Source organism: Geospiza fortis, unplaced genomic scaffold, assembly GCF_000277835.1.
Source record: "Geospiza fortis unplaced genomic scaffold, GeoFor_1.0 scaffold330, whole genome shotgun sequence".
NCBI classification, from domain to species: Eukaryota; Metazoa; Chordata; class Aves; order Passeriformes; family Thraupidae; genus Geospiza; species Geospiza fortis.
The window spans coordinates 105,420-113,965 of record NW_005054400.1 but is presented as its reverse complement, the minus strand read 5'-3'; the positions used below and the strand labels follow the sequence as shown (position 1 = coordinate 113,965).

The 8,546-nt window shown below is 42.6% G+C and overlaps 1 long non-coding RNA gene across 1 annotated transcript in view; it reads left to right on the top strand.

Annotated features, from left to right (window-relative positions):
- LOC115948445 overlaps positions 1-6,264 on the top strand; it is a 9,582-nt gene extending 3,318 nt beyond the window's left edge. The window contains exons 2-3 of the long non-coding RNA XR_004082273.1: positions 2,912-2,949; positions 6,053-6,264. This is a non-coding gene — a long non-coding RNA (uncharacterized LOC115948445). The remainder of the gene's footprint in view (positions 1-2,911; positions 2,950-6,052) is intronic.
- The last annotated feature ends 2,282 nt before the right edge of the window (positions 6,265-8,546 follow it).

The window sequence follows — 8,546 nt, the reverse complement described above, 5'->3', positions numbered from 1 at the left end:
CCATTTCAGTATATTCCTTCTTTGGGATGTTGGAGTGAGTGAACAGCCCAGTTCCCTCGAGTAAAGAGGAGGAGAACTGAAGACCCATCTCTTGCCCACAACTTTTATTTTGGCAGAAAATGTGAAACTTCCTTGTTCAGGTGTCTGTTTCCTATTTTAGTTTTGTTTTACTCCTAACCCTTCTAACACTTTTAATTTGGTTGGGGAAGAAAGGAGAATGTAATTCTATTTCCCACTTATTGTGGTAGAAAATGGGGGATGGAGACCAGCTTTCTTGAACTCTTACATTCAAAATAGCTATAAATAATTAGTTACAGGGACCTAGCTTCCCCCTCCTTTTAAGGGCTAATTTAAGTTCTTTATCAAAATGATTTAAAATGCCTTTCCCAGTGGGAAACTATATTTCAGAGCTTTTATTTATTAGACTTCTCAAAAAGTGTGTTTTTAATGCACATCCTGACTTTGTGCCAAAACTCTCCACTGTAACATTGGGATTGGAGCAACCCTTTGTATAGGGAGTTATATTTATTGGATTTTTACATATTGATACAGAGCAATTAATCTAAATAAATCACACAGAATTGGCACATAAATCTCCCAGTCTTCACTGCTCGCAGTACTATATTACTGTCCTGACAACCTTCCCTCAAATACAGAAAAACTTTCCTCTTGGAGTACTTTTTTCTAGGCCTCCTAAAGTGTCAGCGATTTTCTGGGTCTGGTTGCTTGCTTGTTGTTGCTGTGAGCTGTAGAGTTTGGGCCGTGGATTTGGTTTTAGGATGTAGGGACAGGACAACTGCATTTTAAAGGAGGGCAAAGCCTTGAAATTTGCAAGATGTGTGAGGAGCAAGTTTCATGGTAGATGGTTGAATATCTAATTTTAGCGTTATGAGCCCCTTGTGGCACTGAGAGGAGATTTCTTTCCATTGGTTTAAGAAGGTACAATGTCTCTTGTGCTGCATGGCTGCTTTGAGGAGTGCAGTTTGATCCAGCAGTTTCAGGGCTCCCAGGCTAAGTGTGTGTGTTGGTAGGTTGGACTCCTCCTTTCTGGGACACCCTCTTCCCCCTCCCAAACTGTTTCCTGCTTTCTGAGCAGAAGCTGCACATGAGACAGTCTGGGCCTCATTATTCTAAGTAAATACAAAGCCATAAGCCAGGTCATGGCTGGGTAGAATTCAGTGTGACCCTCTGGCAGTTCACACCAGGGAAGATCTGCCTGGCTGTCTTTTCAATCCCTGCCATTACAAATCCCAGGGATGTGACAGCCTTCTCAAAAAACTCCAGTTCAGACTTTCCCGGTGAAGGATTAAGAGCTGTGGCTTTCCAAAGGGATTCTGCAGTACTGGGCCCATCACTGCAGAAGGCTCTGGTCTTTCTGACAAAAGGGCTCTGACATCCAGGCAGTACTCCTGAAAGTTCACAGTTTGGAAAGTCGGAGCTCTGTAAGGAATCATTACAATAAAAGGTAGAACAGATTCCAGCAAGTGTTCAATCACACAGCATGGTGCCACTTAGAGGCAGAAGACCTTAAAACAGCCAGCAAGATGCCTGCAGAAGAAGCCTCTGTGCCAGCTCTGGCACTCTGTGCCTGTCATTCCACTCTGAGCCTGTCATTCCACGCCTTTCATCCCAGGTAAGTTTGCTGGAGGGGCTGGGGACAGGTTGGGTCAGCTCAGCCTAGGCACTGCTGATCATCATTTTATCCACTAGAAGAAAACAGAAGGAATATAAGCTAAGATAATTTTCCCGATTGAAAAACAAATATCTTATTTGAGGATGCTTCATGTAGAAATAGGGGAAAGGGACAAAGGTACCTGCAGGAGACCATCAGTGGCACTGCTGCCAGCATTCACCTCTGGCTGCTGTCCAGCTGTGGCCATCTCCAGGAGCTGTCATTGCAAGCATGTCTGGAGAAGAAAATAAACAGAGAGACCCTTCTCTCTCACAAATCTTCTTAAAATGCCCAGCTAGCACTGTTCCTATGGGAAAAGGGACACTCCAGCCCTGCCACTGTCACAGTGCTCATGCCATATCAGCAGCCCATGGATTCATGGGCCAGGCCTTCCTCTGCCCACTCTGTTTGTAAAAGGGGAATAGGATTAGATTTATCAGCCAGAGACACAGAGCAGGTTTAGATTAGATGTTAGGAAGAATTTCTTCCCTGGGAGGGTGGTGAGGCCCTGGCACAGGGTGCCCAGAGAAGCTGTGGCTGCTCCATCCCTGGAAGTGTCCAAGGCCAGGTTGGATGGGGCTTGGAGCAATCTGGGACAACCTGGAAGTTGTCCATGCCCATGGCAGGGGGTTGGAAATAGATGATCTTCAAGGTTCCTTCCAACACAAACCATCCTATGATTCTTTGACCACTGGTAATTTTAATGAATGCGGGCTCTGTCACTTTCTATATTACATTCACACATATTGTTTACAACCTACCTTAAAAAATTCATAAAATGGCAGAATTTTTTAAGTGCATGCAGACTTGCCTCAGAAGAACAAATTTGTTTGGATTGTAAACAAAAATTCTGGGTTTATTTCCTTTTTCTTTTTCTTTTTACTTGAAATCTGTGTGCATGTCATAAAATATTCCTGTGTACTTTCAAGAATAATTGAAGCATATGTACCCAAAATGTAATACTTTTCATAATGGTTTCAGACTAAATTATCCATTATATGGGACTAACACATAAAAGCCTTCTTCTACATCAAGTGATAGATCAAAGGGAGGCACGATGGCTTGTCCACATGCACAAACCACACCTCTCAGATTCTGAGAACAAGGATATGCTGTCTGCATTTTAACTACATCTCCATGACATGAAACACTATTCCTGCGTCTCCTACTGCGGGAGAGTCAGGTACTCCTGGCTACAAAGATTTCCTTTTACATTTCTCCACTCTTTTTTTTTTTCAGTTCCGTAATACAGATGAGATTTCAGTGACTAGTCCTGGGTGAGTCTAATTTGAAAACTAAACTTCTCACTGTTCCTCTCAGGGCAGTGTGGGAACCCCTTGGGAGGCAGTGTGGATCCCAGTCCTTGGGTGGGAAATCCGTGATCCCAAACCCCAGCCCTGCATCCTGGGGGGTGGGTGCTGGTGGAGATGTGTTCCTGCACAAATCCCAATGGGCACAGCATGAGGATTGATGTGCTCCTGTTCCCTGGGTCCCTGTCTTCCTGCTTTGGAGCACAGCATCGTGCCTCAGACCCTTCTCCTCTTTACTGCCTTGCTTGTTGAACTCAGATGTATTTAAAACTTTCTGCGCCTCATTTTTCTATCTGCACAATTAATTAATCTATTAATACTTCCACCCTTGTAAGGGTTCTTAATTACTTTGTCTGCCTAAAATCCTTTCCTTCAAGTGGATGATGTGAGGGAGACAAATTCTGGGTGTTACTGCTGGTGAGCATTAATGGATCACTCTCAGATAGGGATCCAACTGTCCCAGCTTTTGGAGTGTTTTGCTGTGAGTTTTTCTCACTGTCTCATCATAAGTAATAAGAAATGCACACTTACTGGCTTAGTGGCATGATTAAAGATGTTTGTGTTTGGAATTTGACTGGAGTAAGAGACTAAAGATGTATAGTTTAATTTAAGTGCATGTCTAGATCTAGTCTCCCAGTCAGCAGATTGGATGTAAGCCCAATTATTCCCATTAGCATCTGGTTTCTGAGCACTGATGTACTACCATGATCAGGGAATAAAATTCCTTAAAATAACCTCCCCTAGCTGAAATGTTGAGGTACCTTTTATTGTTGTCGTGGCTGCTAAAAATGTGAAGTGCACTGGGGAAGTGCTGAGTTGAGGCACCAGAAGAAGAGGCTGTGATCATGGAAAGGCTGAAACTTCTCCTCTGATCATTTCTGACAGCTCAGAGTGGTTCTTCCACAATTGGAACCACTTGTGCTGCTTATTAATATAATGAAACTTATCCTCCAGCAAAAACAGAACCAACGACTGACACAGGAGTGGAGGGAGAGGCTGAAACCTGATCTGCTTAGGGGTCTCTTAAAGATGATGGAAGACTAATAAAATCCAGCCTGCTTCCTACCTCCATTACAACTCCCACTCCCAGCCTGTCCTCACGAGCTGAAGTGGAATAATGACTCCTTCCAGAGCCAAGACATCCATCCCCAGTACAGCTGAATGGCCTCTAATGGTGTTTGGCACCCGGGCCTGCTTTGGTACTTTCCCTAATCTATGAAATTCTTTACTTTGATTCCATTGGGTGTTATGGGAAGCCTCTAAAATGTTTCTTAATTCTTATTCTTTTTTATTTCTTCAGGAGTAGACTTTTTTGGTCATGTGTTTTAGGGGTTTGTTTTGTTTTGTTTTTTAATAATTATTTTTCAGGTTAAAAAATGTTTCCACAGTACTTCAGAAAAGCTCAGAGTTTGGTACATCTTCATCATGGGGATAACCGTAAGAACAGAAAAACTTTCATTTTTCCCATTGGCAGTGGATTAGAGAAACAGTCATAACTCTGCATTAAATGGGATTTCTCAACACCAGGAGGGTGATCATGAGATGTGGAGTGAAAAAAAAACACTATAATGATTTTTAAAAAAATCCAAAAAACCCCCAGACCTGAGGTCTTCAGGCTTTCCAAGAAGTAGATAGGAAAGCAGAACTGTAAGGGTAAGCAGGGCAAGATGTCAGAGTTGATTTAACTCATTACATTTAAGTGGAAAATAAGGGATGAAAGTTTAGTTTAAGAAAAATTAAGGAAATACCCAAGAATGAGTTTACAAAGTGCAATATTTTCTCTCAAAGCTGTAGGGTTAGCAGGTTGGTATCCAGCATCTGTGGCTGATTAGGGGCATTTGAGATGGCAGGTGGCTTTAGGAAATGGAAACCTTACAGGGCTTTACAAATACTTTCTGTAGTTAGGCAAAGTTATTTGATTTATTCTTGCTGGTTCTCATTGAATAGCCTGGTTTAAAATCTATCAACTTGTCTTAATCCATGTTAATATTTTCTTATAGACACAGTCCTGTGAAAATTCTCCAATTGGAATCTGTAGAGTTGCCCTGGAGAATAACAGAGTTACTCAGTTTACGCCACTGAGGGCTGTGTTAAGGTGAAGAACATAAATCATGGCATTTAAAAATGCCAGCCAAATCTTTTAGACAGTAATGAGATCAAGAACCAGATCTGATCATATTTGCTCCTGACAATTTTAAAGAGGCCTATAATTCCACGTGCTTCCCTCTGTGTGGTCATGTTGAAATTGCCTGTCTGTGTCAAGAAGCAAAAGCCCCAAAAAACTCCTCAGCAGGGTGAAGGGTGGAATGGGGTAGATCTGCTGTTCACATTGTTGAAAAGGAGGAGGAAAAGGCAACTGCATCTCTTCTTTGCTCTGGTCACCAGACCATGCAAGGGCAGGGCCACAGGAGAGCCTAAGGTTCTCCTCTTCAGGCTTGGATGGGAACCAAAACTCATCTCAGAAGAAATATTTGGAAGAGACACTGAAAACAAGAAAGTAAACCCTGTGTCTGGAGATACTCCACAAGCCAAACCAACACACAAAAACTGGCTCCTTAAAAAAGGGCAACAACAGGTAAAACAGGATTTGCAGTTGCAGGAAGTGCGGCCATAACGTGGTTCAGGGCAAGGGGAGTTAAAACTCTCAATTATCTTTCCCAAATAGCATTCCTGAGGAATAACTCAAGGAGAAAATACTGCAGAAGCCCCAGCACAGGTTTGTTTTCACTAGAGAAGAAAAATCAGCATTTGGCCAAGCCTTCCCATTAGCTGATATTGTAAAACCAGTCCTGCAGTGCTGTCTGGGATGTTCTAACCTCGGCACTGGTCCAGATCCATTTCCAGCTATGGATTGTGTGTCTCTCTCTGTTTGTATGTTCTTCTGCAGATTTATTTTAAAACACCCTTCCTGAAGCTGCCCAGCATCCTGATTTATAGGATTTTACTAAGCTTCCCATAGCCTTTTCTTTTCTTTACTAAGTATGTTTTACTACTTTGTATTTTCTTCTGGAAAAAAATGAATTTTATTGGACAAGGGTTCAAACATAGCTGCATAATGTTTGTTTTACAGATCCTGTATTAAACCACTTTAACACATTTGTAGACCTGAGGAACTCGGCAAATACTGTGAAGGAAATGCCCTGAGCTTCATCTTGCTGCTTTGAACTGAGCACAGTGAACTTTGCCTGGTTGCTGAGCTGACACGTGAACAACCCATTTGCAATTCATAGGGAGAGAGAGAGAGCAAGGGGGCCTGATCCTGCTTTTACCAAAGCCAAAGGAAATCCTACTGCTGACTGCAGCAAAACCAGCAGCAAAATCAAAATGACTATTTAAGATGATATTTCACAAGTACAGTAATGTGACAATCATGATAAAGTGGTGTTTTTTTCCAGAGGCACCATCTGAATGAATAGGGTCTTTCCAACTAGCTCTCCTTGGAATGGGTTGCAAGAGGTAAAATAAATTTTTAAAAATTTATTTTAAAAAGTCTCTAGGATACTTTGCCATTAGCCAGATTTTTATTCATTTAATAAATAGCTGTTGCATTTTGAAGCCGGTTTTTGAGGGTATTTTTCTCTATCATTGTCATCTCCTCCTTCTTTATTGTAGCATGAGTAATCTAATTTTTCTGCATAGCATGTTGCAGTTTGATAGACAGGTCTCTGAGGGAAGCCTTATGTGTCAGCATCAGTGAAAATGACTTCTGAGGTTGGCTCACACCCCCACGCGAGCACGGAATCCAAATCACCCCAGAGTTCCGCATCCGCCTGCCCCACGCCTCGCTGCTGCCTAATGTATTCATTTGCCTCTGGCAAAAAAAAAAAAAAGTGTGATCCTCCACTGCATTCTGATGTCATGTGCAAGGAGCCATAATTGGGACTGGTCACGTGTGGCAGGCACCGGGAGCTGCTGATTTTTGCCGTCTGTGGGGATAAAGTTCAGCTCTCTGCATCCATCGTGTGCTCCGAGGGCTGGACACCCAGCAGTGCAGGCATGTATTTCCCCCCCAAAAAACGAAATTAAAATAGGATACAGGCACCCAGGTCTGTCTTTTTTTCCAGAATTCCATTGTAGTGGCAGGAGATTTTTATTTGGCTCCATCACTACTTCAGTTTATCAGTAATAATTAATGACTTGTGCAATTGCATTTCCCACTTTAATCAAGGACAGATATTTCCAATTCAGAGTTGCAGCAAGAAAACATCCACAAATGGGCTGCCTTTTCTTTTTCCTTTTCACAGGCAGATCTTGACAGGGAAATAAAAAGACTTTTTGCTTCAGGTATATATAAAGCTTTACAGCTTCACTTCCAAAAGGACTCTCCAGGACTGACCTTCCCAAGTTACATGCCTCATTCCCTCCTCATAGCAGTGCACCCTAAATAATTTGGGTCCTGACTATTAGAAATCATCATGTGAAGCCCACTGAATGGACAGGAAGATTTCCAGTGATTCGTCTGTTTTCAGTTATGCCCCTCAGAGCACTCCTGCCTTTTCTTCCTGCTTGTAATAGCTGGAGAAGTCATTAGATCTGCTGGGGCTCTGGATGGTCTGCCACTGATTTCTGAGGACTTGGATCAATGCTCTTTGACTCAGTTTCCCTGTCTGTAAACAAGACCTTGAATATGGGCAAGGAGTCTCCAGGATATGGAAGGTTTTTGCCTGAGATGGAAGCTGCTGCTCCCTGGTAACTGCTGGCAATGATGGTAGAGCTGAACCTGCAGATGTCAAATACAGCTGTCATTTCTGATTTCCATGTCGTCCCACCTCCAGGTAAGGAAATTGAGCTCGTTTTGGGACAAACCCACCACATTCAGTCTTCTTAACCTCCAGTCTGGATAACTGCAAAGATGAACAGAAGAATTTTATGCATAACATTTTAACTTGGCTTGATGTGCTTCCCAGTAGCATGTAAATAAACTGCCTGATTTGGAGAACTCTGTTCCTGACATATAACCCACTGCTCATTTTGCAGATTTAATTTTGCAGGCTTTGTGCATTTTTTATGTGACAATGATGATGTGAGGAGGCATGTCTTTATCACAGAAAGCCAACAGCACAGACTCTTTTTTACAAAAGTCCCTTCTTGCTGCTCCTTCAGAGCAGGAGCCCAATATAATTCTAGCACAGGGTGAGCCTTCTGTGACATGGGGCAGTTTTACTTGGAAACTTTATAATTCTTAATTGCTGTTGCATTTCCTGGCACTGTCAAGCAATAATGTCAGTGGATATCAAACCTTAAGTACATAGGACTCAATTATGATCTTGCAGAACACAGAGGCTGCTCAAATCCAGTCCACACTGTGAACTCACAATCTGCTGTTTGCTTATAGAGAAAGCACTTGACCTCTTCTCAGTGGCATCCATGTGGAAACACTTGACAATAGAGGCCTTCCTTGGTTTTCTTAGGAATCATGTTTCGACATTTTTATCTCCCCTAATTAAGGTCAATGGTCACACACTCCCACTTCTCTCCTCAACCCACTCTTCCCAAACTGCCGGCACTTACCCAGCTCCAGTTACCCTGGATGAAACAAACTGGGCCCAATTTGTGCACACGCA